This window comes from Leopardus geoffroyi, chromosome E2 (genome assembly GCF_018350155.1).
Source record: "Leopardus geoffroyi isolate Oge1 chromosome E2, O.geoffroyi_Oge1_pat1.0, whole genome shotgun sequence".
NCBI classification, from domain to species: Eukaryota; Metazoa; Chordata; class Mammalia; order Carnivora; family Felidae; genus Leopardus; species Leopardus geoffroyi.
In genome coordinates, this window is record NC_059335.1 from 25,192,816 (window position 1) to 25,219,711 (window position 26,896).

A 26,896-nucleotide genomic window follows, 5' to 3' on the forward strand; every position below is an offset into this window, starting at 1 on the left:
AGTGGCTCAATCAGTTGAGCATCTGACTCTTGGTTTTGGCTTGGGTCATGATCTCACATTTCATGACTTCATGCCCCATATTGGGCTCTGTGCTGACAGTGCAAAACCTGCTTGGGATTCTCTCTCTCTCTCTCTCTCTCTTCTCCTCCATTGCTCATGTTCTCTCTCCCTCTCTCCCTCTTTCTCTCAAACTAAATAAACTTTAAAAATAAACAAACAAGTTGTTGGAATCAGTATGCTCGTACTTTATTTAGAATTTTTTTTACCAATGTTTATCAGGGATATTGGCTTGTAGTTCTTTTTGCTGTTGTTGTTCTTTTGTTTTTATTCAATAATCATGAACTTAACTCTGCAATCCAGCTAGACTTGGAAGGGAATAAGGAAAATATGGAACCCATAGAACTGCAGTGAGAGCACAAAGATTATAGGATATTTCAAGCAGATGGGGACAAAAGGGTGCCCTCTTGAGGTACAGGAGTGGTCTGGAAGTTAAGATAAAACACAAGTCAAATTTATTAGATTTGTGCACAGTTAGCAATAGTTATCTTTTTGCTGGTCTTGCCATTCCTGGGCCCAAAGTGCTCCATGGCTTCCACAATATTCATGCACTCTTTCACCTTGCCAAAGACCACATGCTTGCCATCCAACCACTAGGTCTTGGCAGTGCAGATGAAAAACTGGAAACCATTTGTGTTGGGTCCAGCATTTGCCATGGACAAGATGCCAGGACTTGTATGCTTCAGAATGAAATTCTTATCATCAGATTTCTCCCCATAGACGGACTTGCCAGCAATGCCATTATGGCACGTGAAGGTACCACCCTGGCACATAAATGCTGGAATAATCCTGTGAAAGCAGGAACCTTTATAACCAATATTTTCTCCCCAGTGCTTACAGTACAAAAGTTTTCTGCTGTCTTTGGACCTTTGTCTGCAAACAGCTCAAAGGAGACACGGACCAAGTGCTCACTGTCTACAGCAATGTTGAAGAACAGTGAGGTTGACCATAGCTGGAAACCGCAGGTGGCTCCAGGGTGGCAGTGTCTGCAAGGCCTGTAGTTCTCTTTTCTAGTGGATTCTTTATCTGATTTTGATATGAGGCTAATGTGGCATCATAAAATGAATTTGGAAGTTTTCCTTCCTTTTCTATTATTTTGGAATAGTTCGAGAAGAAAGGTATTAACTCTTCTTTAAATGTTTGGTAGAATTCCCCGTGAAGCCATCTGGCCCTGTACTTTTGTTTGTTGGGAGATGTTTTGATTACTGATTCAGTTTCTTTGCTGGTTATCAGTCTGTTCAAGTTTTCTATTTCTTCCTGTTTCAATATTGGTCATTTATATGTTTCTAGGAATTCATCCATTTCTTCTAGATTGTCCAATTTGTTGGCATATAGTTTTTCATAATATTCCCTCACAATTGTTTGTATTTCTGTGGTGTTGGTTGTTATTTCTCTTCTCTCACTTGTGATTTTATTTATTTGGGTCCTTTCTCTTTTCCTTTTGATAAGTGTGGCTAAGGGTTTATCAACTATTAATTTTTTCAAAGAACCATCTCCTGATTTCATTGATCTGTTCTATTGGTTTTTTTGTTTGTTTGTTCTATATCATTTATTTTTGCTCTAATCTTTAATATTTCCTTCCTTCTGCTAGCTATAGGCTTCATTTGTTGTTCTTTTTTTTTTTTTTTTTTTTCTAGCTCCTTTGGGTGGAAAGTTAGGTTGTTTATATGAGATTTTTCTTGCTTCTTAAGGTAGGCCCGTATTGCTATTTACTTCTCTCTTTAGCTGCATCCCAAAGGAGTTAGACTGTGCTGTTTTCATTTTCATTTATTTCCATGTTTTTTTTTTTAAATTTCTTCTTTGATTTCCTGGTTGACCCATTCATTGTTTAGTAGCATGTTGTTTAACCTCCATGTCTTTGTGGCCTTTCCAAATTTTCTTCTTGCTGACTTCAAGTTTCATAGTGTTTTGGTATCTTTTTGTTTGTTGAGGCCTGATTGGTGACCTAGTATGTGATATATTTTGGAGAGTGTTCCATGTGCACTTGAAAAGAATGTGTATTCTGCTGTTTTAGGGTAGAATGTTCTCAATATATCTGTTAAGTCCATCTGGTCCAGTGTCTCACTGAATGTTATTGTTTATTGATTTTCTGTTTAGATGATCTGTCTGTCCATTGCTATAAGTGGGGTGTTAAACTCCCCTACTATTATTGTATTATTATCAATTAGTTCCTTTATGTTTGTTCTAATTGTTTGTTTTATATTTGAGTGCCTTATTGTTGGGTGTATAAATATTTATAATTCTTAAATCTTCTTGTTTATTATCATCTCTTGTTACAGTCTTTGTTTTAAAGTCTGGTTCATCTGATATAAGTATTGCTACTCTGGCTTTCTTTTGACATCCATTTGCATGATTGATGTTTCTCCATTCCCTGACTTTCGATTTGCAGGTGTCTTTAGGTCTAAAATGAATCTCTTTTAGCAGCATATAAATGGCCCTTGGTTGGTTTTTTTTTTATCTGTTCTGATACCATATGTCTTTGAATGTTTAGTCCATTTAGAATCAAAATAATTATTGATAAATATACATTTAGTGCATTTTATTATTTGTTTTGTCATTGTTTCTTGAGATTTTTCTCTGATCCTTTCTTGTCTTTCTCACTTTTGGTCTTTCCTTTCCACTCAGAATCCCCTTTAATATTTCTTGCAGAGCTGGTGTAGTGGTCACAAACTCCTTTAGTTTTTGTTTGTCTAGGAAACTATCTCCCCTTCTATTCTGAATGATAGCCTTGCTGGATAGAGTATTCTTGGCTAGAGATTTTTCTTATGCATATCATGCCACTCCCTTCTGACCTGCCAACTTTCTGTTGAGAAATCTACAGGTAGCATTATGGGTTCTCCCTTGTAAGTTAAGGAATTCTTTTGTCTTGCTGCTTTTGAGATTTTTTTCATTATCACTATATTTTGCAAATTTAATTACAATATCTTGACCATGGATGTTATAGGAGTTCTCTGTGCCTCCTGGATCTGGATGTCTGTTTCCTTTCCTACATTAGGGAAGTTTTTAACTAATAGTTAAATTTTTTTGCCTCTTTTTCTCTCTTCTTCTGGGACTCCTATAATAATCCTATAAATGTAATGTGATTACATTAGATGGAGTCACTAAGTTCTCTAAGTCTATTCTTGTGTTCCATAATTATTCTTTCTCTCTTTTGTTCAGTTTCATTATTTTCTATTATTTTGTCTTCTATGTTACTTTTTTGTTCCTTTGCTTCTTACAGTCTGCTGTTCATTGCATCAAGCCTGTTTCCAATCTCAGTTATTGTATTCTTCATTTTTGACTGATTCTTTTTTAACTTTTATCTCTGTGGTAAGGGTCTCCCTGATGTCTTCTATTCTTTTCTTAAGCCCAGCAAGTATCCTTATGATTGTTGCTTTAAATTCTCCATCAGGCATGCCACTTATATCGGTTTTGCTTAGATCTCTGGCCATGGCCTTATCTTGTTCTTCCATTTGGGATGAATTCCTCTGTTTTGACATTTTGTCTAAGTCTCTGCCTTCTTCTCTGTGTTAGAAAAGCCGATTGTGTTTCCTGCTCCTGAAGTAATGGCCTTTTGAAGAAGAGATTGTATAGTGTCCAGGGCCTGGCTCTTCCAGATTGTCTCTGGTGTGTGCTCTGTGCACCCTGGTGTTGTGTTTTGGCTGCTCTGTCCCTCAGGTCAGTCTCCTTCAGGGGCTCTCTTTGCCTGCAGTGGGCAGTGCTTGGTCCTTGGCCAGAATGTGGCAAGTTTTAACTAGGTGTGCTCTGGTTTGCTTGTTAAATGAGACCTGATACTACTTCAACTGAACTGAGGCTTTGCACAATTCTCTGGTTAGGAGATGTGGTTTGGGCAGCAGTTCCTGCTGCTCTTCTGGATGCCTTTTATTCTTTTTTTCTTATCTAATTGCTGTAGCTAGAACTTTATTTGTTCTTCTTTTTCTAGCTCCTTTAAATGTAAAGTTAAACTGTTTATTTGAGATTTTTCTTGTTCTTGAGGTGGGACCTTTATTGCTACAAAATTCCTTCTTACAACTGTTTTTGCTGCATCCCATACAGTTTGGAGTGTTGTGTTTTCATTTTCATTTGCCCCAAAGTACTTTTTATTTCTTGGTTGATTTCTTCATTGACTCATTGGTTGTTTGGAAGCATGTTGTTTGGTCTTCACATGTTGGTGTTATTTTCCACTTTTCTTCTTGTAGTTGATTTCTAGTTTCATGCACTGTGGTTGAAAAAGATGCTTGATATAATTTTAATCTTCTTAATTTACTCTTCTTAAATTTATTGACACTGTTTTGTTGCCTAATATGTGATTTATCCTGAAGAATGTCCCATGTGCACTTGAGAAGAATGTGTATTCTACTGTTCCTAGAAGGACTTTTCTCTGAGAGAGATTAAGTCTATTTGTTCTAATGTGTTGTTCAAGGTTAATGTTTCCTTATTAATCTTCTTTTATTTATTTATTTATTTATTAACCTGTTTTATTTTTTATTTTTTTAAATTTACATCCAAATTAGTTAGCATACAGTTCAACAATGATTTCAGGAGTAGATTCCTTAGTGCCCCTTACCCATTTAGCCCACTTAGCCCATCCCCCCCTCCCACAACCCCAACCTTATTAATCTTCTGTCTGGATGATCTATCCATTGATGTTCTCTCTCAATCCATTGTACTCTTCTATCCATTGATGTTCTCAAGGTTAATGTTTCCTTATTAATCTTCTGTTTGGTTGATCCATCCATTGATGTGAGTAGGGTTTTAAAGTTCCCTACTATTATCATATTACCGTCAATTTCTCTCTTTTTGTCTGTTAATATTTGCTTATATATTTAGGTGCTCCTATTGTGGGCACATAAATATTTATAAGTGTTATCTCTTCTTGTGGTTTGATTCCTTTATCATTATATAATGCCATTCTTTGTCAATTTTTACAGCCTTTGTCTAAAGTATATTTTGTCTGATATAATTATTGTTATCCCAACTTTCTTTTCCTTTCCATTTCCATCCCTCCTTCCTTCTGTGTGTGTCTTTGGATCTGAAGTGAGTCTCTTATAGGCAGCATATTTTTTATCCATTTAGCCACCTTATGTCTTTTGACTGGATTACATAACAACCTGTGTAATGTAGCAGTCTATTTTAAGTTGGTGGTCATTTAGGGGCACCTGGGTGGCTCCGTCAGTTGAGCATCCAACTTTGGCTCAGGCCATGATCTCATGGTTCATGAGTTTGAGCGCTGCATCAGGCTCTGTGCTGACAGCTCAGAGCCTGGAGCTGGCTTAGGATTCTGTGTTTCCTTCTCTCTCTGCGCCTCCCCCACTCATATTCTGTGTGTGTCTTTCTCTTTCTCAAAAATGAATATGAAAAAAAATGTTTAATTTGGTGGTCATTTATGTTCAGACACATTCCAAAAACACTACACTTTTAGTGTTTTGATGTCATAATTTCAATGTTTTTATTTAATGTATTTCTTATCTAATTAATGTAGATGTATTGGCTTTTACTACTTTTGTCTCTTAACTCTCATACTAGTTTTATAAGTGTTGATCCACTACCTTTTCTATATGTTTGCCTCTACCAGTTAGAATTTTTTCTTTCATTTATTTTCTTGTGTCCAGTTATGGCCTTTTCTTTCCATTTAAAGAAATCCCTTTAATGTTTCTTGTAAAGCACATTTGGTGGTGATGAAATCCTTTAGCTTTTGTTTGTCTGAGAAACTTTCTATCTCCCTTTCAATTCTGAATGATAATCTTGCTGGGTAGAATTTCCTTGGTTATAAGTTTTTTTCCTTTAAGTACTTGGGATATATTGTCCCACTTTCTTCTAGCTTGCAAAGTTTCTGCTGGAAAATCAGCTTCCCTTATATATAAGTTTCCCTTATATATAACTATTTGCTTTTCTTTTGCTGCTTTTAAGATTCTCTCTTCATCTTTACTTTCTGACATTTTAGTTGCAGCGTGTGTCTTGGTGTGGATCTCTGCATTCATCGTGTGTGGCAGTCTCTGTGATACCTGGTAGTTGTCTTTAAACTATCCTCATTTTTTTTTAAATTTTTTTTTCAACGTTTATTTATTTTTTGGGGGACAGAGAGAGACAGAGCATGAACGGGGGAGGGGCAGAGAGAGAGGGAGACACAGAAGTGGAAACAGGCTCCAGGCTCTGAGCCATCAGCCCAGAGCCTGACGCGGGGCTCGAACTCACGGACCGCGAGATCGTGACCTGGCTGAAGTCGGACACTTAACCGACTGTGCCACCCAGGCGCCCCTAAACTATCCTCATTTTTAAAGATACTTTTTTCTTTTTGCTGTTCAGTTTTGGTGATTTGCATTACCCTGTCTTCCAGATCACTGATTTGTTCTTCTGCATCATTTAATCTGCTGTTGATTCCCTCTAGCGTATTGTTTATTTCTGTTATAGTCTTCAGCTCTGATTGATACCTTCTCATATTTTCTATCTTTGTTGAAGTTTTCACTATGTTTATTCTTCTCCTGAGTTTGGTAAGCATCTTTATGACCATTACTTTAAACTCTTTATCAGGTATATTGCTTATCTTCACTTCATTTAGTTTTTTTCTAAGATTTCATCTCGTTCTTTCATTTAGAACATATTCCTCTCTTTCTTCATTTTGCCTAACTTTGTATGCTTGTTTCTGTGTATTAGGTAGTACAGCTAAGTATCCCAGTCTTGAAGGAATGGCCTTATAGTAAAGATGTTGTGTGGTACCCGGAAGTACAATCCCTGGCCACCAGAGCCACCTGCTCCAATTGTGTTGCCTTTGTAGTATGGCAGAGCCATAGGTGCTTTGGGTACACTGGTGGGGGGTATGGCTCCTGTCTCAGCTAACTATAAAGACCAGTTTTGACTGTTGCTGGTGCGCTGTGGGCAGAGTTATCATTCTGTCAGCTGTGAGGCCCAGCCAACACACAGGGTTGTGTGATGCTTTCAAAAAGTCATACCCCAAGGCATTAGCAATCTAGAAGGAGATTCCAAAATGGCAGCCATCACTGCTGGGATCAGCAGAGCAGAATGACGTAGCAAAAATGGTTGCTGCCAATTTCAATCCCCAGAGAGAGACCCAGCTGCCTCCTGCCTCCTGCCTCTCCAGCTGTTTCTCTCATTCATAAGTGGGTCTCCTTCACCTGTGATCTATGTACTTTTCCATCTGATGTTTTTGTGCTAGTTTCTAGGTCAAGTGAGTCTGCACACAAGCCCTTCAAAAGTGCATTTCCCAATAGTTCTATAGTTTTCCTTGAAGTATTCCCTGTTAGTTTTCAAAGATAGCTTTTTGCCAGATCATCTCTCTTGTGTAGAGTTAAGGTTTGGGGTGCCTGATTTGGAGCTCGAATATCTCACTCCTCAGGGAAAATTTCTGTACATTTGAGATCCCTCCTGACAGTGGAGTGCTGTACCTGGTGTGTAGTTTTTTTTCCTTAGCATAACCACATCTCTGCCTCTTCTACCCATCTCAGTGCCATCCCTTGCTGGGAGGGTCTGTCCATCCAGGTTCTAGGTCATCTTCAGAGGCAATTATTCTGAACGTAGGTGGAGATTTGTTGTGTCCATGGGAAGAGGTGAGATCAGGATCTTCCTAGGCTGTTATCTTGAAACCTCCCCTTATGTTTCATGTTTTAAGGAACTGTCAAACTGTTTTTTTCAAAAGGAGTTGCGCTATTTTTCTGTTGTCTTTTTAATCCAATAATATTTATTTTAAAAGATTATCTTGAAAAGAAAAAAAAAGATTTTGTAACTGTATGGTGACAGATATTAACTAGACTTATTGTCTAGTTGTCTTGACTTATTGTCCATGCTGCCCTGCTGCCCTGGCACCCATGGCCTAGGAGCAAGGAGAATGCGACCTATGCTGCCTGCTGGCCACGGGCTGCCACCTTCACCCCTGCTGCACTTGGCGCCACTCTACCCACCCTACCACCCCCTCCCCTGCCCTTGGAGCTGCTGGCATCTCAGCCACCTCCTGTATTTTTTTTTCTGACCTGAGATAATTCTTTTTATTTTGACCAAAAAGGTGAGTCAAGTAGGGACACCCAGCCTTCCACCAACAGTCACTTCTCCAAACAAGCCGCCTGTCCAGACACCTTGGTCCCAGGCCCAGCTAGTCCAGGGGCCCTCATGGGCAGCAGGAACAGGAGAGAGGAGGACACAGCAACAGGGTCAGGGTCCCTATGGGGCACCCCTGGCCACCCCCGCCCTACCCCACCCACTCTGAGCCGCCAACAGCCAAGATTCAAGCAAAACCAGGAGAGGGAGGCCTGGGGGGGGGGGGGGCGGGGAGGAATCTCTAAAATAACCCCACCCTGGAAACAAACCAAAGTGAGCCTAAGTTCCTCCTGGGAAGCAGCCCCAGCTCTCACTGGTGTATTTCTCTCAAAATAGCAGAGCCCTCAGCGGAGGTGGGGGCGGGGCGGACAGGGACCACTCTGAAGACTTGCCGTGGTGATCATTTAGCAATATATACATATACAATCATTATGTTGTATACTTGAAACTCATACAGTGTTATATGTCAGTTACCCCCTGATTTCTAAAAAGATTATTTTGGTTTTGAATTTATTTCTTTGTGGTTTTTAAAAATATTTATTTATGTATTTGTTTAATAATCTCTACCCCCAGCGTGGGGCCAGAACTCATGACCCCAAGATCAAAAGTCACATATTCTACTGCCTGAGCCAGCCAGGTGCCCCTTCTTTGTGTTTTGTATGTAAAGTCATTTACATTTTTATAGTTTTATTGTTTCATTAAGCAGTATATCTCCACAAATAATATACTACAGTCTTAGCTCTTGACTGTTAACTTTGGCTTTTCTTGGCAAAACCAAACCAAAAACAGTAAAGTTTCTTTTGCCACATTAGGATGAAAAAATAAGTAAATTTTCCTTCTCTAATTTAGCTGATAATAATAAATTACATGCATTTTTTAAGACTTAATTAAAACTTAAATGATTATAAATTTAGGAGCAGCTTAGCTGGGTGATTCTGGCATAGAATCTTTCATGAAGAGGTTGTAGTCAAGTTGTCAGCTAGAACCCAGCTATCTGTAGCCTTGACCAGAGCTGCAGGTTATGCCTCCTGGAAGACTCACTCCCATAGTTGTCAACTGGCAGTCCCAGTTCCCTGCTTCATGGATCTATCCACAGGGATGTTTGAGTGTCCTCATGTCAGGGAATTTCCCCCCAGATCACATAGTCTAAGAGAGACAGCAAGGGTAAAGTTGTGATTCCTTTCATGACTAAATCTCAGAAATCACAAATCATTATGTCTGCTATATTCTGTTCATTAAAAGTGAGCCAACAAGTCCAGTCACACTTAAGGAGAAAGGAATTAAGCTCCATTTCCTGAAGGGAGATGTATCAAAGAATCTGTGGACATCTTTTAAAAATACTGTCTTTTAATGACACAGCAGCTAAACTTCCACAGGGCAAGTGATCCAAGAGAGAACAAGAAGGATTCCACAATGTCTTTTATGGCCTAACTTCAGAAGTTATATGCTCATTTCTGCAATATCCTATTGGTCACACAGGTCAGCCTCATTCAGTGTAGGATGGTACTAAGTAAGGCCATGTAACCCAGGAAGCAGGTATCATTGGAGGCCATTCTGGATGCTGGCTACCACAGATACCAAAGGAAGCAATAATTAATTCTGCCAGGGCATGCTGGGGATGGCACCACAAGGGAAGTGACATAAATATGGGCTTTTGTGGTCCCCCAAGCCCTAAGAAAAATGAGAAAAAACAGTCGAAATCATCTAGTCTCTCCTTGACTTGAAGACAGGAAGAAAGTAAGAACCAGAGCAGGTGCCAGAGGACTCCACTTTCCACTGGCTTTTGATGTTATCTACTTTACCCAAGAGCTGTCATGCATGCTATTAAAGTAACTGTAGGTGCTCTAGTCTCACAATAAGCAATCAGACCAGGTAGGAGCTTCTTTAATAACAGGTATTAAGTGCTCAATGAACCAAAATAGCTATTCAAAGCCACTTTTTGCTCTCTGTAATAATTAGGACATGAACTTCCCCGGGGAGATTAGGAGAAATGAGATGTAGCAGCCTCCACCTCTACTGCTGTCATTGTTTTAACATTCAGAACACAGAGTCTCTACTAAGAAGTCTTTTAAAGGTTTGAAATTTTTGGTGGGAGAAGAGAAGAAGACCAGTGGGAAGCCCAGCAGATTTTTAAAATATAAAATTTCCCATTTCTCTCAGAAAACTAAAAATAGCTCTTGGGTTATAAATTATAAGTCTCTGTTCTTTCTTGTTTTGTTGTTGTTGTTTTTCCCCAAAGCTTTGGAATCAACACAATGCTGCAAATGTGGTCACATTTATTCTTTTTATTTTATTATAAACTTTACATACTTCCACAAAAGAACCATTTACATAGTTTACAATCAACAGTAACAAAAATAAATTCAAAGACTGTCCAGGTAAAGAAAAAGAGGATGACAATCCTCATCTTTGGCTAGAAAGAAGACTTGTTTTTACTCCTACATGGACAATAATGCACTGGGTCAGGGAACACTCATTGCAGAAAAGCCACAGGGTCACAGTGACTCAAGAGGCCAGTCCTGCTTTACAGCTGGGCCCCACTGGACAGCTCAACCAGGCACTATCCTTACTGAGTGCTGAACTCAGCCCACTGGCCTACCCTGGACACAGAGGTGCCTCCAGGGGTGTCTATACCTTGCTTTGCGCCCTTTGCTTTTTCCTCTCATAATATTAAGTGCTATTTATTGGGCATCTACTCTGTGCCTGTGCTTTACATTAATTGTCCCTCTTTCAACTCAAACCCTGCAAAATGGTATCATGAACCTCATTTACAGTTAAGTGAAGCTCAGGGAATGTATGAATCAGGAATCTTTCTTTTGCTGAAACAGAAAACCCAAACTCAAAATAACTTAAGCAGAGTATTTATTAGTTCACATAACCAAAAAAGCCAAGCATATTATGGGTGTCAGGCACAGCTGGATCTATGTGCTCATGTGAACCACAAGGGCCACGTTTCTCTCATGTTTCTCTCTCTGCCCCTTGTACCTATACTCCTTGTGGGCAGGCTCTTCCTTCTTAGTGTTAGGAGATGGCTGAGGCAACCAAATATGCTACATTTCATTAAGTGTGGCAGCTGTGGAGGTGCTCTGTTTGGATCTCCCTTCTAAAAGAAGTTGCTATTCAGCTGCAAGGAGACAGCCTCCAGTTGTGCCACCTTCAGGATCTTGCCTTTCCTGGTCAACTACCAGGCAATGACTAGACACGGCAACAAGTCACTGCTGCCCAGTGCATGACCCCTCTCATGATCAGTGTTTGCTCCAGAGTTCCCATGGGATTGGCTGACTGTCAGATATGACTGTGTTCTCAGCCTCCCCCTTTATTTTTCACAGGCATTACCTTCCTTCCCCCCAAACAATCCTTTTGTACTTCAAAACCATCTGTGTCTTCCTCCTTCACCACCTCCTTCTTGCTTCACCCAGATCCCTTTAGATCCCTTTGAACTGATTTTCAGTGTGTTCTTCTAACACCCAGCACCTACAGCTATGTTAAGGCAGTGTTTGCAGAGCCTCAAAACTACCCCTTCACCCTAACTGAACATTCAGAAAGTCTAGGACCTAGGTAACTCCCATGCTTCCTCCCCTCCCACCTAACTGGTGACTACCAGGTTGAGGGTTTCAATGCTAAGGCTCTCTGCCTCTAGGCAGGTCTTCTGAAACATAATCTACCCTCCAAAACTCCCCTATAGCATCAGGCTGAAACTACCCTCCAGAGGACTTTGCCTGGGATCACACTTTGCCTGGCTTTCTCACCTGTGCTGCCCTGCTTCTCACACTTCACTTCCCATCTGCCCTGGGAGTACTTCCTTAATAAATTACTTACAGATGAATCCTCTTCTTAGTGTGCTTCTCAGGAACCCAGTCAAGAACCAGCAGCTGGGACCACAGCACCTGTCAAGTGGCCTCTTCCATAGAGCAGATTCTGCTGGGTCCTCTCCCTCTTTTTCTTCCATCAGGCCTATGGGTTGTAGCTGCTTCCTACTGCCACTAACTCTAGCATGCTTCCCCAGGTCTTGATTGTTTCCCTGGGTTCCTTCTAGTGAGAAATAGTAGTCCTTTGTAAGTAGTCCTTTGATTAAACTCTCCCCAGGTACTGCTTTGGAGTGTGCTGTTTCTTGCCAGAACACTGAATCATAAATATGACCATTACAGGATTTATTTTTTTAATTACCTATCTACCCAACCATCCATCTATCCATTCATCCATCCATCCATCCACCCACCCACCTATCTTATCTATCTATCAAATCTATCTGGTCTATCTATAAAATTCATAGTACCCTAGAGGTTTGAAATGAGACAGAAGTTTAACATTGTGAGATGATTACCCTTTTCCCCTATCCAATCAGTTAGGCTCTGGGAGTGCAAGAAGGTAAATTGGAGATAATATAGAAAATCTGATTTTGAGTTTCTTCCTGATGTAAAGACAGAGGTAGTGACCTCCTCCTTCCAACTGGCCCTCAAAAACCTTCCAGCTGGAAATAGCCAGTAAACAACTTGCAAAAAGTGACATCTGGCGCTAGATGGCGGACATGACCCACCAGTGCCATTGCTCACAGAAGCCACTGACCGACCCAGCTTGCCTGGCTCTGCAGGTCCAGCAAAAACCAGTTTGCCTGCCAGCTCTCCACTCTTAAATCATGGTTGTTCCTCATTCCTCCAACACAGAGGCAGCTTGTGGTTTTCCAGCACCTCAGGTACCGGACCACCCTGCCTTGCCAGAGCCTGGGAAGGTTTGTATTTGTATCTCCCTATAACAGCTCTCCCTCAGTGCATCTGTTACTAGACACTAAACACTGATGCACACCCAAGGGTCTGGATCTCCGAGGAAGAGAATGTAGAATATAAAGGCTTGGGGGAATCCCTGTCAGTACAGGAAATATTAGTGTATTTCAGCTGCCTCTCCTTCTGGCTAACTGACCTCCACGATTGCTTTGGCTGGCCTCCCCCAAGCCCTTTTGGCTTTAGCAAATGAGTAACATCAGTTAAAATCATTGTATTAATAAAGACACTTTTAGTTGCAAGTCACTGAAGCCCTGTGAAAATGAGCTTAAGCCAAATAAAAAGATGGGAGGTTTAGCCAATAGCTTTGAGAGCCATATGTGAATTTAGACACAATTATTAAACTCATTAGACACATGAGTTTTAGGTATGGCTGGATCCAGGTGCTGAAAAAAAATCATCAAGAATCTACCTGTCTTCATCTATCTTTTTCCCTTTTCTTTTGAGTACAAACTCCCAAGCACTAAAAGAATAGTTTTGCTGAGACTCCCAGACTTGACTGAGGTCCAAATTCATCCCTAGACTAATCACATGATCACTAGTCAAATGCCTATTACTAAAAGAAGGCAGTGGTGAGAATGAAAATAAGGAAGGCTTAGATCCCCAAGAAGAAAAATCAGGGTAATATCACCTGGAGAAGGGACACAGGACAAGCCAAGTCAGCAGATGCCCATGATGACCAAGCAGCCTAGTTCCCTTTCCTCTCTCCCCTACTCACAATCTACTGACTCATTCAGTACACCTCAAAGTCTCCTGACAGAAAGCCCTCCTAGCTTTCCCTCTGCACTCCTACTCAGGCAAAAGTCCTGTTTATCCAACCTCTGTGTCCTCCTACCACACAGTCTCCTAATATCCTGTTCTTTTCCTTCAAAGCACTGATCAGTTCAAGATTGTAAAATGACGTGTAACTATTAACCTAGTGTGTATCTTTCTATGAGATTGTAATCTTCAAAGAAATAAGATCTTGTTGTCCCAAGAGCCTAGTACAGTCACTGGTACAGTAGGTACTTAGTAAATATGTGTTGATTCATCCACTGGAGATAGTAAGTCCAATCAGACACGGTCCCTGCCTGGCTTCTATGCTAGTGAAGGAGATAGCCGAGTAAATCACTGCTCACAGTCCAACTGCAATGCTTTCTCCAAGAAGGGTGGACCCAAGGGAGTCTAGGGGAGGAACATATAAATCAGAAGGATCCAGGAATGTTTTCCTGAAGAGTCATGATGTTGACCTAACTTTAGGAAAATAAGCAAGATGAATGACAGGAGGAAGATGCCCTTAGAATAATGTTAGAAAACAGGGAAATGTAACATAGCCTGATACAGTCCTGGGAGAATTGATGGCCTTGATCTCATTTCATTAGCCACCCAGAATAGGGATAACCATATAGGAATTAGGCCTTTTAGCTAAGACTATGCCTTTTAAAAAAAGAAGAAGAAAAGGAAAGAAAGGAAAGTGAAAGAAAGAAAAGGAAAGAAAAGAAAAGAAAAGAAAAGAAAAGAAAAGAAAAGAAAAGGGGGCAGTTCTAAAGTAGAGTTTGTTGGACAGAAAAACTAGCTTAAAAGGAGAGGGAGGAGCCTTCTGATTACACCAGCAACTGCCACATAGTAGGTCCTCATTAAATGTGTGAATGCCTGGATGAAAGTCATTGGAATCCATTGTTCTGCTTAAAAGCACAAGTAAAGCCAGACAAGGATATGGCCCATTAAGAATCCAAGCAGACTCCCAAAGGCACACAAAAGAAATAAAGGGCAAAAGAAAGTACTTTAAAGCAAGAAGATTTATATAACGCTGTCTGCGTAGAATAAAAATGTGCCCAGCTTTGCATGCCATTTTCTGCCAGGATCTGAGATTGTTACTAAGAAAAGGGTGGGAGGAGGTTGTTGGGAGAAATCAAATGCCAGGCGGAGACACAGGCACAGAGAATTCAACATTGGGGATTTGAAAAGAAGGCCTGGAACACAAGCCTCTTTTGTTTTTCAGGCTTCTCTTAATTACCATGTTCAAGACCTGAGATTTATGAAAAAGGCACTATTCAAAAGGACAATTTACACTCCATTAGAGAGAAAGTTCAGTCACAGTCCCCAGTTTCCCCTCTAGTTGCAACCTGAGTCATTTGTGGGATGGCTGTGTTAAGTATGGAGGAGAGCTAAAAATGGTTTATAAGTCAGCATGTTGCATCACAAACTGAAGTGGTTGCTGCTCCCAAGGCTGGGAGCAGAATCATGAATCAGAGTCTAAAGTTCTAGAACAATGTTTGTGAATCAAATCTCACAATGAGTTGCTCTTAATGGCATTCTACAGTGATGCCCTCACCCACCCCCCCATCTCCTCAATGCAAACCATACCTCATCATGCATATGCATGGAACCTGCAAGCATATCTTTCCAAACTAAGATGGATGAGTTGATGAAAGGGGTCACTTCCAGTCACTTTATCTTAGCTTATCCCACCTTAGATTAAAGGAACACTACCCTTTATTGAAGACTTGCTGTACGGAATATTTCCCCTACTTTCTCCTCAGGATCATTAAATCTGTCAATAATGGCAAAGACTTTAGATCTTATCCCATGCCTTTCTCTATTCTAAGTGTTTTATGCATATATAATCAATTTTATGTCGCACAATCTTATGGGGGGTATTGCTGTCATCCCCTACTTTTCAGATGAAGAAGCTGAGGCCCAAAGAGGTTTGGTAATTTCCCAAGGTCCATAACTCTTAAATGGTTATGTCAATTTTGGAACCAAGGTCATTAGGCTCCATAGTCAACACTCCCAACTGCTATGATATGTTGCCTTGTAAGAGGGGGTGCCATCTAAGTCAGATGGAACCATTCCTTGTCACAGCCCCACTCTGTTAACCATTCCTGGTGTCCTTCTACCCACTGCTACCACTCAAGAGATGCTAAAGAAGCTGCCAACCTTGATTAGGCATGAGCCAATCAGCACATCAGTTTTCTCCTGACCTCAGTGATTGGCTCAGAGCTGGGACTGTGACCCAATCAGAGCCAGTGAATCATGATGGAATTTTTCCTGGGGCCTTTGGGAGAAAGAAGTCCTCTGTTCTCTCCTGAGAAGCAAGTGGGGAGTGTGGGGAGATGAGTTACTACAGCACTTTACTGCTATGAAGAGAGACCACTAAGAGGGAGTCAACAGAGAAAGCAGAACAAAGAGAAGACCTCCCAGCACAGGACTATGGGGGCATTGCCAAGAGTACCTAGTGTTGGGCTCATGCCATGCAATATAATGGGAGCCCCTGAAGTTGAGTAAGGCATAGTATTGCCATGACCCCATTGGGGCCCTGAATCCAGTGACTCTTGAGGTGTCAAATACCTCCACACTGTGTGGTTCCATGAACCAGTGTATCCCTTTTTAATAGCCAATATGAGTACGGTTTTTTGCAACTTGAATCATAATGCACTATAATCAAAACAATCTCCACAAACCTTATGAAAGGGGAGCCCAAAAGCCCATTAGTTACCAATACTGTGGTGGAATAGTAAGATTTGCTGATCAAAGATAAAACAATGTCTAAGGCCCTCACCATGCTATAGAACAGAGAAAGAGCAAAATTTCTTAAATTCTCAACCATTCTCAAGTTTTACATTTTTTGTACAAATGGAAAACAGCACAGATAATCCTCCCCAAATGGCTATTAGCAGGTTCATTTTCATCATTACATTTAACTTTAGTTAATGTCAAAATGACTTTAAATGCTCTGTCAGCAGGGCAGAAGGTTATGGGACAGAAGTTTGTTGAAGATAGGGCAAAGTCAGCCAGGCATCAAAAAAACAGCCAGGGGATTTGGATTGGTGAGCTGGTCAAAGAGGACTTTAGCCTTATGTACGTGTTAATCTCTTATAAAGGAATGTATTTGTAAGTCATTCATATAATTAAAAGTTAACTTCAAAATAGGGTTAAAGGACAAGTCACGTAATTGCATTATCTTTGACAAGTATTATCATACTTTTGGTAGTTTTATGGTTTTATTAACACAAATATGATGTGCACATAAGCTGTATGTCTATTCATTTTCTTCACTACACAACCTGGTGCCACGATTGGTGACTCTGATGGCCAGCTGAGCTGCTTTTTCCCTAATGGCTTTGTGGTTCTTGGAGGAGACATTGTAAGCACTCTCTGCACAGTAAGATTTGTTGCACATTAGCAACACTTCAAGCTCCTTGACAGTTCAGACTAGGAACTTCTGGAAGCCACCAGGCAGCATGTGCTTTGTTTTCTTTTTGCTCCCTTAACCAATGTTGGGCATCAAGATCTAGCCCTTGAATCTTCTGAGCACCCTATGGCTCTGGGTTTCTACTAGTTTCACTTAATTTTGACATATGGGTCTGACTGGTACCAGATGAACTTCTTGGTCCTCTTTTTAATGATCTCAGGTTTCACCAGAGGTCTGAGGGTGACCATGATGAAGTAGGAAACTTCTGCCACCTCCTACAGACAGTGCTGAGGAAGAGCTATCATACCTTTCTTTTTTTTTTTAATAGTAGAATCCCTCAAATGAAATGTTACATAAAACACTGTAGTGAACATCTGTTGTTTCCTCTTTTTTGATATAGAGTTCAAAAATATGATAGCTTGCTTCCGGGGACCCATCTTCTCCTATTCACACTTAACTGTGGTTTAGGCACATGGTCCTGGATGAAAATATAATTTGCTTCCTGAGCTCTCCTGGCACGTTTCCCACCCACACCCCCCACCCCCCGACAATTCTGGAAAGAGACAGCAGTGGCATGGTTTTCTAATCTCCCTGAATCCCCTCCCCATCAAACAAAAAAAAAAACAACAAAAAAAAAGCAGACAGTAACTAGATACTAAAACCAAAAACAACTGTGGACAACAAGGTCAAATGACAAGGTGTCCCCGCAAAATTCAAAAACACGAGAGTGAGGACAACTAGTACCAGTATTACAAAATCTGCATTATATTCACATTGATACAGGAGAAAGCAGAGGGAAGAAACAGGGCAACTGATGGGATGGCAAAATTGTATTTATGGAAGGCAGAATGGGCTGATTCAAGCAAAGCAGTTGAAGCAACAGACGGTTTGCCTGTTCCAATATTGGATGAGTACAAGGGGTCTCCGATAAGATCTGAAGAGGCTGGAGCAGTTTAAACAACGTGGATTCCTAAAGCTAATTGACCAAGTTCCCTTCCACAAAATTGATGAAAAATATAAACTAGTATTTCAAAACTAGCTAAAAGATACTTCAAAAGATACAAGGTATCAAAGATTAACATGAATCAGAACTAGAAAAATACTGCAGTTAAATGACAAAACTTAAAGAAAATTCAGAATAAAAGTGATTTCAGAAATAAAACTAAACCAGAAAGAAACAAGAATATATATAGACTATAGATATTGCCTTATATGAGAAGTAGAAGGTGAAAAAAGAAAGCTTTTAAAGAATAAAGAGAAAGAAGATTTGATAGAAAGTGACAAACATTGAAGCCATGTAAATAATATATAACATGTTTTTTAGGGGTTACTGCAAATGAAAACCAAACCAAGGTAACAACATGACAAATAGTAAAAATAATTATTCAAGAAAACTTTCTTAAAATAAAGATTTTTAAACTACATTTTGAAAAGTCACCCCTTAAAACTGAAAATATTGACCCAGAAAGACAAACACTAAGACATATTCTAAACTTCAAAGAGAAAGAATAAAATTGATCCTTTTTTGTATCTAGGCCAAAAGGCCAAATGAATTATAATAGAAAAAAAATTAGATTTCCACTAGATTTTCAACAGCAATTCTTTATGCTGGAAGAAAATAGAGTCACATATTTAACATATCAAGGAAAGAAAATGTGAGCCAAAGATTTTGTATCCAACTGAGTATAAAGGGCACAGAAACAAACAACCTGCTATCAACATGCCAAAATTCAGGGAATCTTGCCCAGAATTGTAGTCGTTTTGAAAAAGGGTTGGTTGTGATTAAGATGAAACATGAATTACTTCTGAGTGGCCAGCAAAGTTCTATCTCTTATTGTAAGTGGTGGTTATAAGAGAGTTCACCTTATGTTAATTTTCAAAGCCATATGTTATGCTTGGTATAGTTTTCTGTATATGTGTTTTATTTTTTAATAAAAATTTTAAGGGGCACCTGGGTGGCTCAGTCAGTTGAGCATCTGACTCTTGATTTGGGCTCAGGTCATGATCCCAGGATCATGGGATCCAGGCCCATGTTGGGCTCCTTGCTGGTCATGGAGCCTGTTGAGGATTCTCTCTGTCTCTGTCTCTGTCTCTGTCTCTGTCTCTGTCTCTCTCTCCCTCTGCCCCTCTACATTACTCTCTTTCTCTCTCTCTCTCAAATAAAATTTTAAAATTAAAATTTAAAAAAAAGCTTAAAAACAACAAACAGGGGCACCTGAGTGGCTCAGTCAGTTTAAGCAGCCAACTCTTAATCTCAGCTCAGGTCATGATCTCACAATCATGAGATCAAGCCCCACATCAGGCTCCATGCTAAGCATGGAGCCTGCTCAAGATTCTCTCTCTCCATCTCCCTCTGCCCCCCACCACTTGCTCACAGGCACATGTGCGTGCTCTCTTTCAAAAAAGTAAAATAAAACACTAGACAATTACATTTAGAGAAATTTGAATATGACCAAAGATAATATTAGGAAACTATTGTTGTTAAATTTTTAGGTATAAAATAAGGGCATTGCAGTTATATAGTAGAATGTTCTTATTTTTTGGAGATGCATGCTGAAGAATTTACTTATTTTTTTTTCAATATATGAAGTTTATTGTCAAATTGGTTTCCATACAACACCCAGTGCTCATCCCAAAAGATGCCCTTCTCAATACCCATCACCCACCCTCCCCTCCCTCCCACCCCCCATCAACCCTCAGTTTGTTCTCAGTTTTTAAGAGTCTCTTATGCTTTGGCTCTCTTCCACTCTAACCTCTTTTTTTTTTTCTTCCCCTCCCCCATGGGTTTCTGTTAGTTTCTCAGGATCCACATAAGAGTGAAAACATATAGTATCTGTCCTTCTCTGTATGGCTTATTTCACTTAGCATAACACTCTCCAGTTCCATCCACGTTGCTACAAAGGGCCATATTTCATTCTTTCTCATTGCCATGTAGTACTCCATTGTGTATATAAACCACAATTTCTTTATCCATTCATCAGTTGATGGACACTTAGCCTCTTTCCATAATCTGGCTATTGTTGAGAGTGCTGCTATAAACATTGGGGTACAAGTGCCCCTATGCATCAGTACTCCTGTATCCCTTGGGTAAATTCCTAGCAGTGCTATTGCTGGGTCATAGGGTAGGTCTATTTTTAATTTTTTGAGGAACCTCCACACTGTTTTCCAGAGTGGCTGCACCAGTTTGCATTCCCACCAAGAGTGCAAGAGGGTTCCCATTTCTCCACATCCTCGCCAGCATCCATAGTCTCCTGATTTGTTCATTTTGGTCACTCTGACTGGCGTGGGGTGATATCTGAGTGTGGTTTTGATTTGTATTTCCCTGATGAGGAGCGACGTTGAGCATCTTTTCATGCGCCTGTTGGCCATCCGGATGTCTTCTTTAGAGAAGTGTCTATTCACGTTTTCTGCCCATTTCTTCACTGGGTTATTTGTTTTTCGGGTGTGGAGTTTGGTGAGCTCTTTATAGATTTTGGATACTAGCCCTTTGTCCGATATGTCATTTGCAAATATCTTTTCCTATTCCGTTGGTTGCCCTTTAATTTTGTTGGTTGTTTCCCTTGCTGTGCAGAAGCTTTTTATCTTCATAAGGTCCCAGTAGTTCATTTTTGCTTTTAATTCCCTTGCCTTTGGGGATGTGTCGAGTAAGAGATTGCTACGGCTGAGGTCAGAGAGGTCTTTTCCTGCTTTCTCCCCTAGGGTTTTGATGGTTTCCTGTCTCACATTCAGGTCCTTTATCCATTTTGAGTTTGCTTTTGTGAATGGTGTGAGAAAGTGGTCTAGTTTCAACCTTCTGCATGTTGCTGTCCAGTTCTCCCAGCACCATTTGTTAAAGAGACTGTCTTTTTTCCATTGGATGTTCTTTCCTGCTTTGTCAAAGATGAGTTGGCCATACGTTTGTGGGTCTAGTTCTGGGGTTTCTATTCTATTCCATTGGTCTATGTGTCTGTTTTTGTGCCAATACCATGCTGTCTTGATGATGACAGCTTTGTAGTAGAGGCTAAAGTCTGGGATTGTGATGCCTCCCGCTTTGGTCTTCTTCTTCAAAATTACTTTGGCTATTCGGGGCCTTTTGTGGTTCCATATGAATTTTAGGATTGCTTGTTCTAGTTTCGAGAAGAATGCTGGTGCAATTTTGATTGGGATTGCATTGAATGTGTAGATAGCTTTGGGTAGTATTGACATTTTGACAATATTTATTCTTCCAATCCATGAGCAGGGAATGTCTTTCCATTTCTTTATATCTTCTTCAATTACCTTCATAAGCTTTCTAGAGTTTTCAGCATACAGATCTTTTACATCTTTGGTTAGATTTATTCCTAGGTAATTTATGCTTCTTGGTGCAATTGTGAATGGCGTCAGTTTCTTTATTTGTCTTTCTGTTGCTTCATTATTAGTGTATAAGAATGCAACTGATTTCTGATTTTGTATCCTGCAACTTTGCTGAATTCATGTATCAGTTCTAGCAGACTTTTGGTGGAGTCTATCGGATTTTCCATGTATAATATCATGTCATCTGCAAAAAGTGAAAGCTTGACTTCATCTTTGCCAATTTTGATGCCTTTGATTTCCTTTTGTTGTCTGATTGCTGATGCTAGAACTTCCAACACTATGTTAAACAACAGCAGTGAGAGTGGACATCCCTGTCGTGTTCCTGATCTCAGGGAAAAAGCTCTCAGTTTTTCCCCATGAAGAATTTACTTTAATTTACCTTTTAAATGTTTTAGCAAAAACAAAAATCAATGTCAAGTCACATTTTGTTATTTTAATTTCTAACTGAGATATAATATAGTATTATGTATTATATACACATGTTAAATCTTACAAAGAAATGGGTTTTGATAAATGCCATTATTCTATCAAAATACAGAATATTTTCCTCAGAACATTTCCTCCTGCCTTTTCCAAATCAATCTTCTCTCCAGCCCCTCACTGAGGGAGCCACTGTTCTGATTATCTCTTTCACCATAGATCAGTTTTACCTGATGTAGGACTTCATATAGTGGAGTTATGTAACACACAATCTTTAGACACATTTCTTTTTTTATATCTTAATATCCCTAAAAATTGGAATGTATCTTAGAAATTGGTGGTGTTTAAACAATAGCAGTGTTTATTTTATTTTCATGTAAAATAATGGGGTGTCTTACAATCAGTGTCATCTTTGATTTGATGAATTATTTATATATAAATGAAACAAATATAGCAAAAATGTTAACAGTTGCTGAATCTTGTTGGTGGATATATGAATGTCCTACTTTTCTATGAGTTTGAGCATTTTTATATGAAAAAGTTTACTAAATAAATAAATAAAAGGATACCACAATTGTTATACCCTGCTTTGGCCTTTTTTCCTCCTTAATTAAAGTGACCCTTAAATAATGGAATTAGCTGGAGCCTTTCCTGACCTCTGTGAGACCCTGACTACAGTAGGGACCTGGGTGCTCTAGACTAGTACAAGTCTTTGTAGAATTTGCCTTTTTCTCAGATATGTTATTATTCTATGGTCTATTTTTCCAAATTTTTCAAAAGCTTCTGTCCTCTGTGTCCTGAGAAAGAGGAGCTCTGCACTTGTGATCAAAGTGCCTAGTCAGGTACCAAATCCAGCATGCTGAGGGCCTGAGTCTGAGGCAAGAAAGAAAAGCTAGGGCCCAGAACTAGCACCTTGAAAATGGAAGACCACGGTACTGGTTCTCTAAGTATAGACTTACTTCCAGTTCCTCCTTATGAATAATTGTAAATCCATATAATGGGTACAGAATATATAAAGATGGAATTTTGACATTAATAATATAAAATTTGGGAAGATGGAGCCATATAGAAGTAGAGTTTTTGTATGTGATTATAGTTAAGTTGGTATCAATTTAAAAATAGACTGTTACGGGGTGCTGTAATATATATATATATATATATATATGTAATATATATATATTATATATATTATATATAATGAGATATATATATTTATATATATAATGAAATATTTTTTAATGTTTACTTATTTTGAGAGGGGGGAGGGTCAGAGAGAGAGGTAAAGAGAGAGAATCCCAAGCAGGCTCTGTGCTCAGTGTGGAGCCTAATGTGGGGTTCCATCCCATGACCATGAGCTTAAGACCTGAACCGATATCAAGAGTTGGGAGCTTAACCAACTAAGCCACCCAGGCATCCCTGTATATATAATGGAATATTATTCAGCCATAAAAAGATAATGAAATCTTGCCATTTGTAACGACATGGATAGAGCTAGAGAGTATAATGCTAAGCGAAATGTCAGTCAGAAAAAGATAAATACTATATGATGTCACTCATATGTGGAATTTAAGAAACAAATGAGCAAAGAAAAAGACAGACAAACCAAGAAACAGACTTTTAAAAAAAATTTTTTTTAACATTTATTTATTTTTGAGACAGAGAGAGACAGAGCATGAACGGGGGAGGGTCAGAGAGAGGGAGACACAGAATCTGAAGCAGGCTCCAGGCTCTGAGCTGTCAGCACAGAGCCCGACACGGGGCTCGGGCTCACAGACCGCGAGATCATGACCTGAACCGAAGTCGGATGCTTAACCAACTGAGCCACCCAGGCTCCCCAGAAACAGACTCTTAACTACAGAAAACAAACTGATGGTTACCAGAGGGGAGGTGGGTGGGGATGTGGATGAAATAGGTGATAGGGATTAAAGAGACACTTATGATGAAAAAAAGTAAAATGAAATGATAAAACAAAACATATGTGGTCTTTGTTCTCAGTTCCCGGCACAGAGCTTCTAAAACCCTTGGAATATCATGAGTAATAGGAGTGTCTTTAGTTATTCATAATGAGTCCCTCTTAACCATATCTGAGTTTATGCTAAGAAGGTGGCTGAAGGTGAGCCCTTAGATAGTTTCAAGGGAGGAGCTGGCCATGCACCATGATTAGAGGATTGGAACTTTCAGCCCCACCTGTAAATTCCAGGGAGGTGAGTGAGTCTAGACATTGAGTTCAATCACCAATGGTCAATGATGTAATCAATCATGCCTATCTAATGAAGCTTTGATAAAAACTGAAACAAGGAGGCTAGGGGAGCTTGTGGGTTGGTGAATATTGATTTGCTGGGAGGATGTGTTGCAGGATTTTTTTTACCTCAATACCCAGTGTTTGTTGTCTCACTGCTTCAAAGAATGAAGAGGTGGACACAGAAAGAGCAGCTTGCAAAAATTTATTAGAGTATGAGATCAGAAAGGAAGAATAGTAGAAAAGCTCTCTTTATAGAGAGGAGGCATTGGAAAGTGAATGCCTGCAATTATAGGCAAGGGTCCTTGTTTTTCTGGTCGTTCTCCCCTTTCCTTCCCCCTTGTTCCTTCTCAGGTTCTACCCTTATTGGCTTGATAGCTCTAGGTGCTGGGTTGTCCATTCCTGATTGGCTCATTTCCATTGTATGAGGGGTGGTCTATGGCCATACTGTTCCTTGTGGGTCATACGTTTTATGGTCTATTACTTATTTTTAGTCAGGTCTTTGTCAAATTCCTGAGGGGAACCTTAGGGGGAGGAGATGTGTCTTACATTCTTAAGAGGAACCTTATGCCCAAGGGGCTTTGCTGTGGTCAGATGCTCCCAGCTATTCCCCTCTCTGAACATGTGACCCCTTTACCCCTAACTGCCTTTAGGAATTGGGACAAGACCAACAGATCTTAACTGCTTCCTGCTGATGGGCAGGCAGGGAGGGGTGGATGATGACAGAAAGACAGTCAGGGCAGGTTCAGCGGTCGATCCAGATGTCTGATATAATGGGAGGGTGTTTGGAAAATCTGCACTAGCAAAATTTTCTTGGATGTCTTATTTTTTTTTTTTTTGGCATATGCAACAGCATCTACAAATGACATATAAAAAGAATATTATACCAACAAACATCAATATTCCAAATGTAATGCCTCCTAGGGAGGAAGCCACACCATAGGAGAGAAAGACACATTGTAGCCATCAAAAAAATCGCTGGCATGTCTAGTCATATTTTTTATTAATTTGACTATAGTTTTTCCTCTCTTTCCCATACTTATTTGGATCTTGTAATAGTGTTGATTAGAATAACTAAGTACCTGAACTAGATTTTGGTTCTCAATCTTCAAATCTTCCTTTGGCCATCCAGTTTCTATAGGAACAACTCCATCAGGTGTAATTTACCTCAAGGAAAGATTGACCTTTGATATCCAGATTGCTGTAAGTTTAGGCAATTGTTTGTCTGTCCTGGAGCTAGTAGTTTCTAATTCAGTCATAATGTCTCTTTCTAGCAAGGGAGTGAGGCTCTCTGGCATTATCAAAAAAGAATGTGAAAAAATCAAGTCTCCCCATATGCACCCCAGTGGCTGAGAAAAAAAAATTTAGTCTTAAATTTTCTGGAGATGCCTCTAATAGTTACACTGCATTTGGATAGTTGGCCAGGAGGTGGAAAGGACAAAAAATGTGGCTCCAGTGTCAAGAAGGAAATCAACCATTTTTCCTTCTATATCTAGAGTTACCTGAGGTTCTGGATTTCCAATAAGTAATTGGTTGAGGGGAGCCACTGTAAAGAACCCTGGGCAGCATCAGTCCCTTTCAGGGACATTGGTTATCTGAGCCCTTGCAGATTGAGGTCCCTGAAGGCATTCAGATCTCCAGTGACTGTCTCCACACAAGGGGCCTGGCTTATGGGTTTCGACTTCAATTGTCCCCTCTGAGGACATTCTCATTTCCAGTGCCCTGAAAGGCCACATAATTGGCCCATGATAATTAATGAGTTGCTCATCCCCATATCTCTCAACCGCTACCAGAACCCCATGTTTCAGCATTAAGAGTCTGATTCAACAAAAGCATTGTATCTTTCCAGGTAAACTCAAAAACATACGTGATAGTCTGAAAGGCCTCTATATACTTACTTGGATCATCAGAAAATTTACCTAGATCTCCTTTTATCTGTCTTGAATCTTGTAATGAAAAAGGTACTTGTAATCTTATCATAGTGGTGCCTCTTTGTGTCCCTTCTCCTGGCACTCTAACTTCTTGTAGGGGAAACACACCTGTTACATTATGGGGAGGGCCTGAGTAAGGTGGGCAGCAGGGAGCAGAAGTGCACATTTGTGGGTTTTTTTCTTTTAAGTCTGGATATATAGATCGAGGACCCAAGGAGGAGGAAGTTGAGGTGGAAGATTTCCCTTCCTCCTTCTCTAGGTCTGCTTTGGGTACAGGTAATGGGCCCTTAATTGTTTCTTCTGATTTCTGGACCTTGGAAAGGGCTGCCAATAAGCCAGGGTTGACCTTGCATTGCATACACATGTCGCAATTTTTCTCTTAAAGCCCCAAAACATCAAACATAGGGGACTTCTCCCCATTTCCCCTCATGTTTACAAAACAAGTCCAATTGTAGGATAGTACTATAATTGGTATTTCCCCCTGGCGGCCAGGTTTCCTCCTCCAATTTGTACTCAGGCCAAGCCTCCATGCAAAAGAAAGTGAGTTGCTTTTTCAGAATGCATCCCAAAGGAGTTTGGCATTGGTTGGGGAATTGCTCAGCTATAGAAAAAAGGGGAAAAGGCATCCCTTATCTCAATTTCCTATGACTGGCCAGGAAAAAACTCATCTCCTGACCCCAATTGTTGGCCAGGAGAAGCTTCATCTCCTGGCCCTGCATTTTGGCTGGCTCTGTGAATGGCGGCCAAAAGCCCTGTCAGTCTCGTGAGGTGCTGGGAGGTACTTTTACCCGGGCTTGACCCTACCTCTAAGAGCTGGCCTGTCTTCCTCACTTTTTCCTACCCCTCCATTTCCCACCTGCAGGACTTTGGGGGTATCTACTATAAGCAAGACTCCCTTGGTTGTAGAAGGATGCACTAATTTTATTTTGGCCCAACA

At 40.1% G+C, this 26,896-nt stretch overlaps 1 pseudogene; it reads right to left on the reverse strand.

The window, feature by feature from the left end:
* Nucleotides 1–515: 515 nt before the first annotated feature.
* Nucleotides 516–26,323, reverse strand: LOC123577825 (annotated as a pseudogene).
* Between the last annotated feature and the right edge of the window lie 573 nt (nt 26,324–26,896).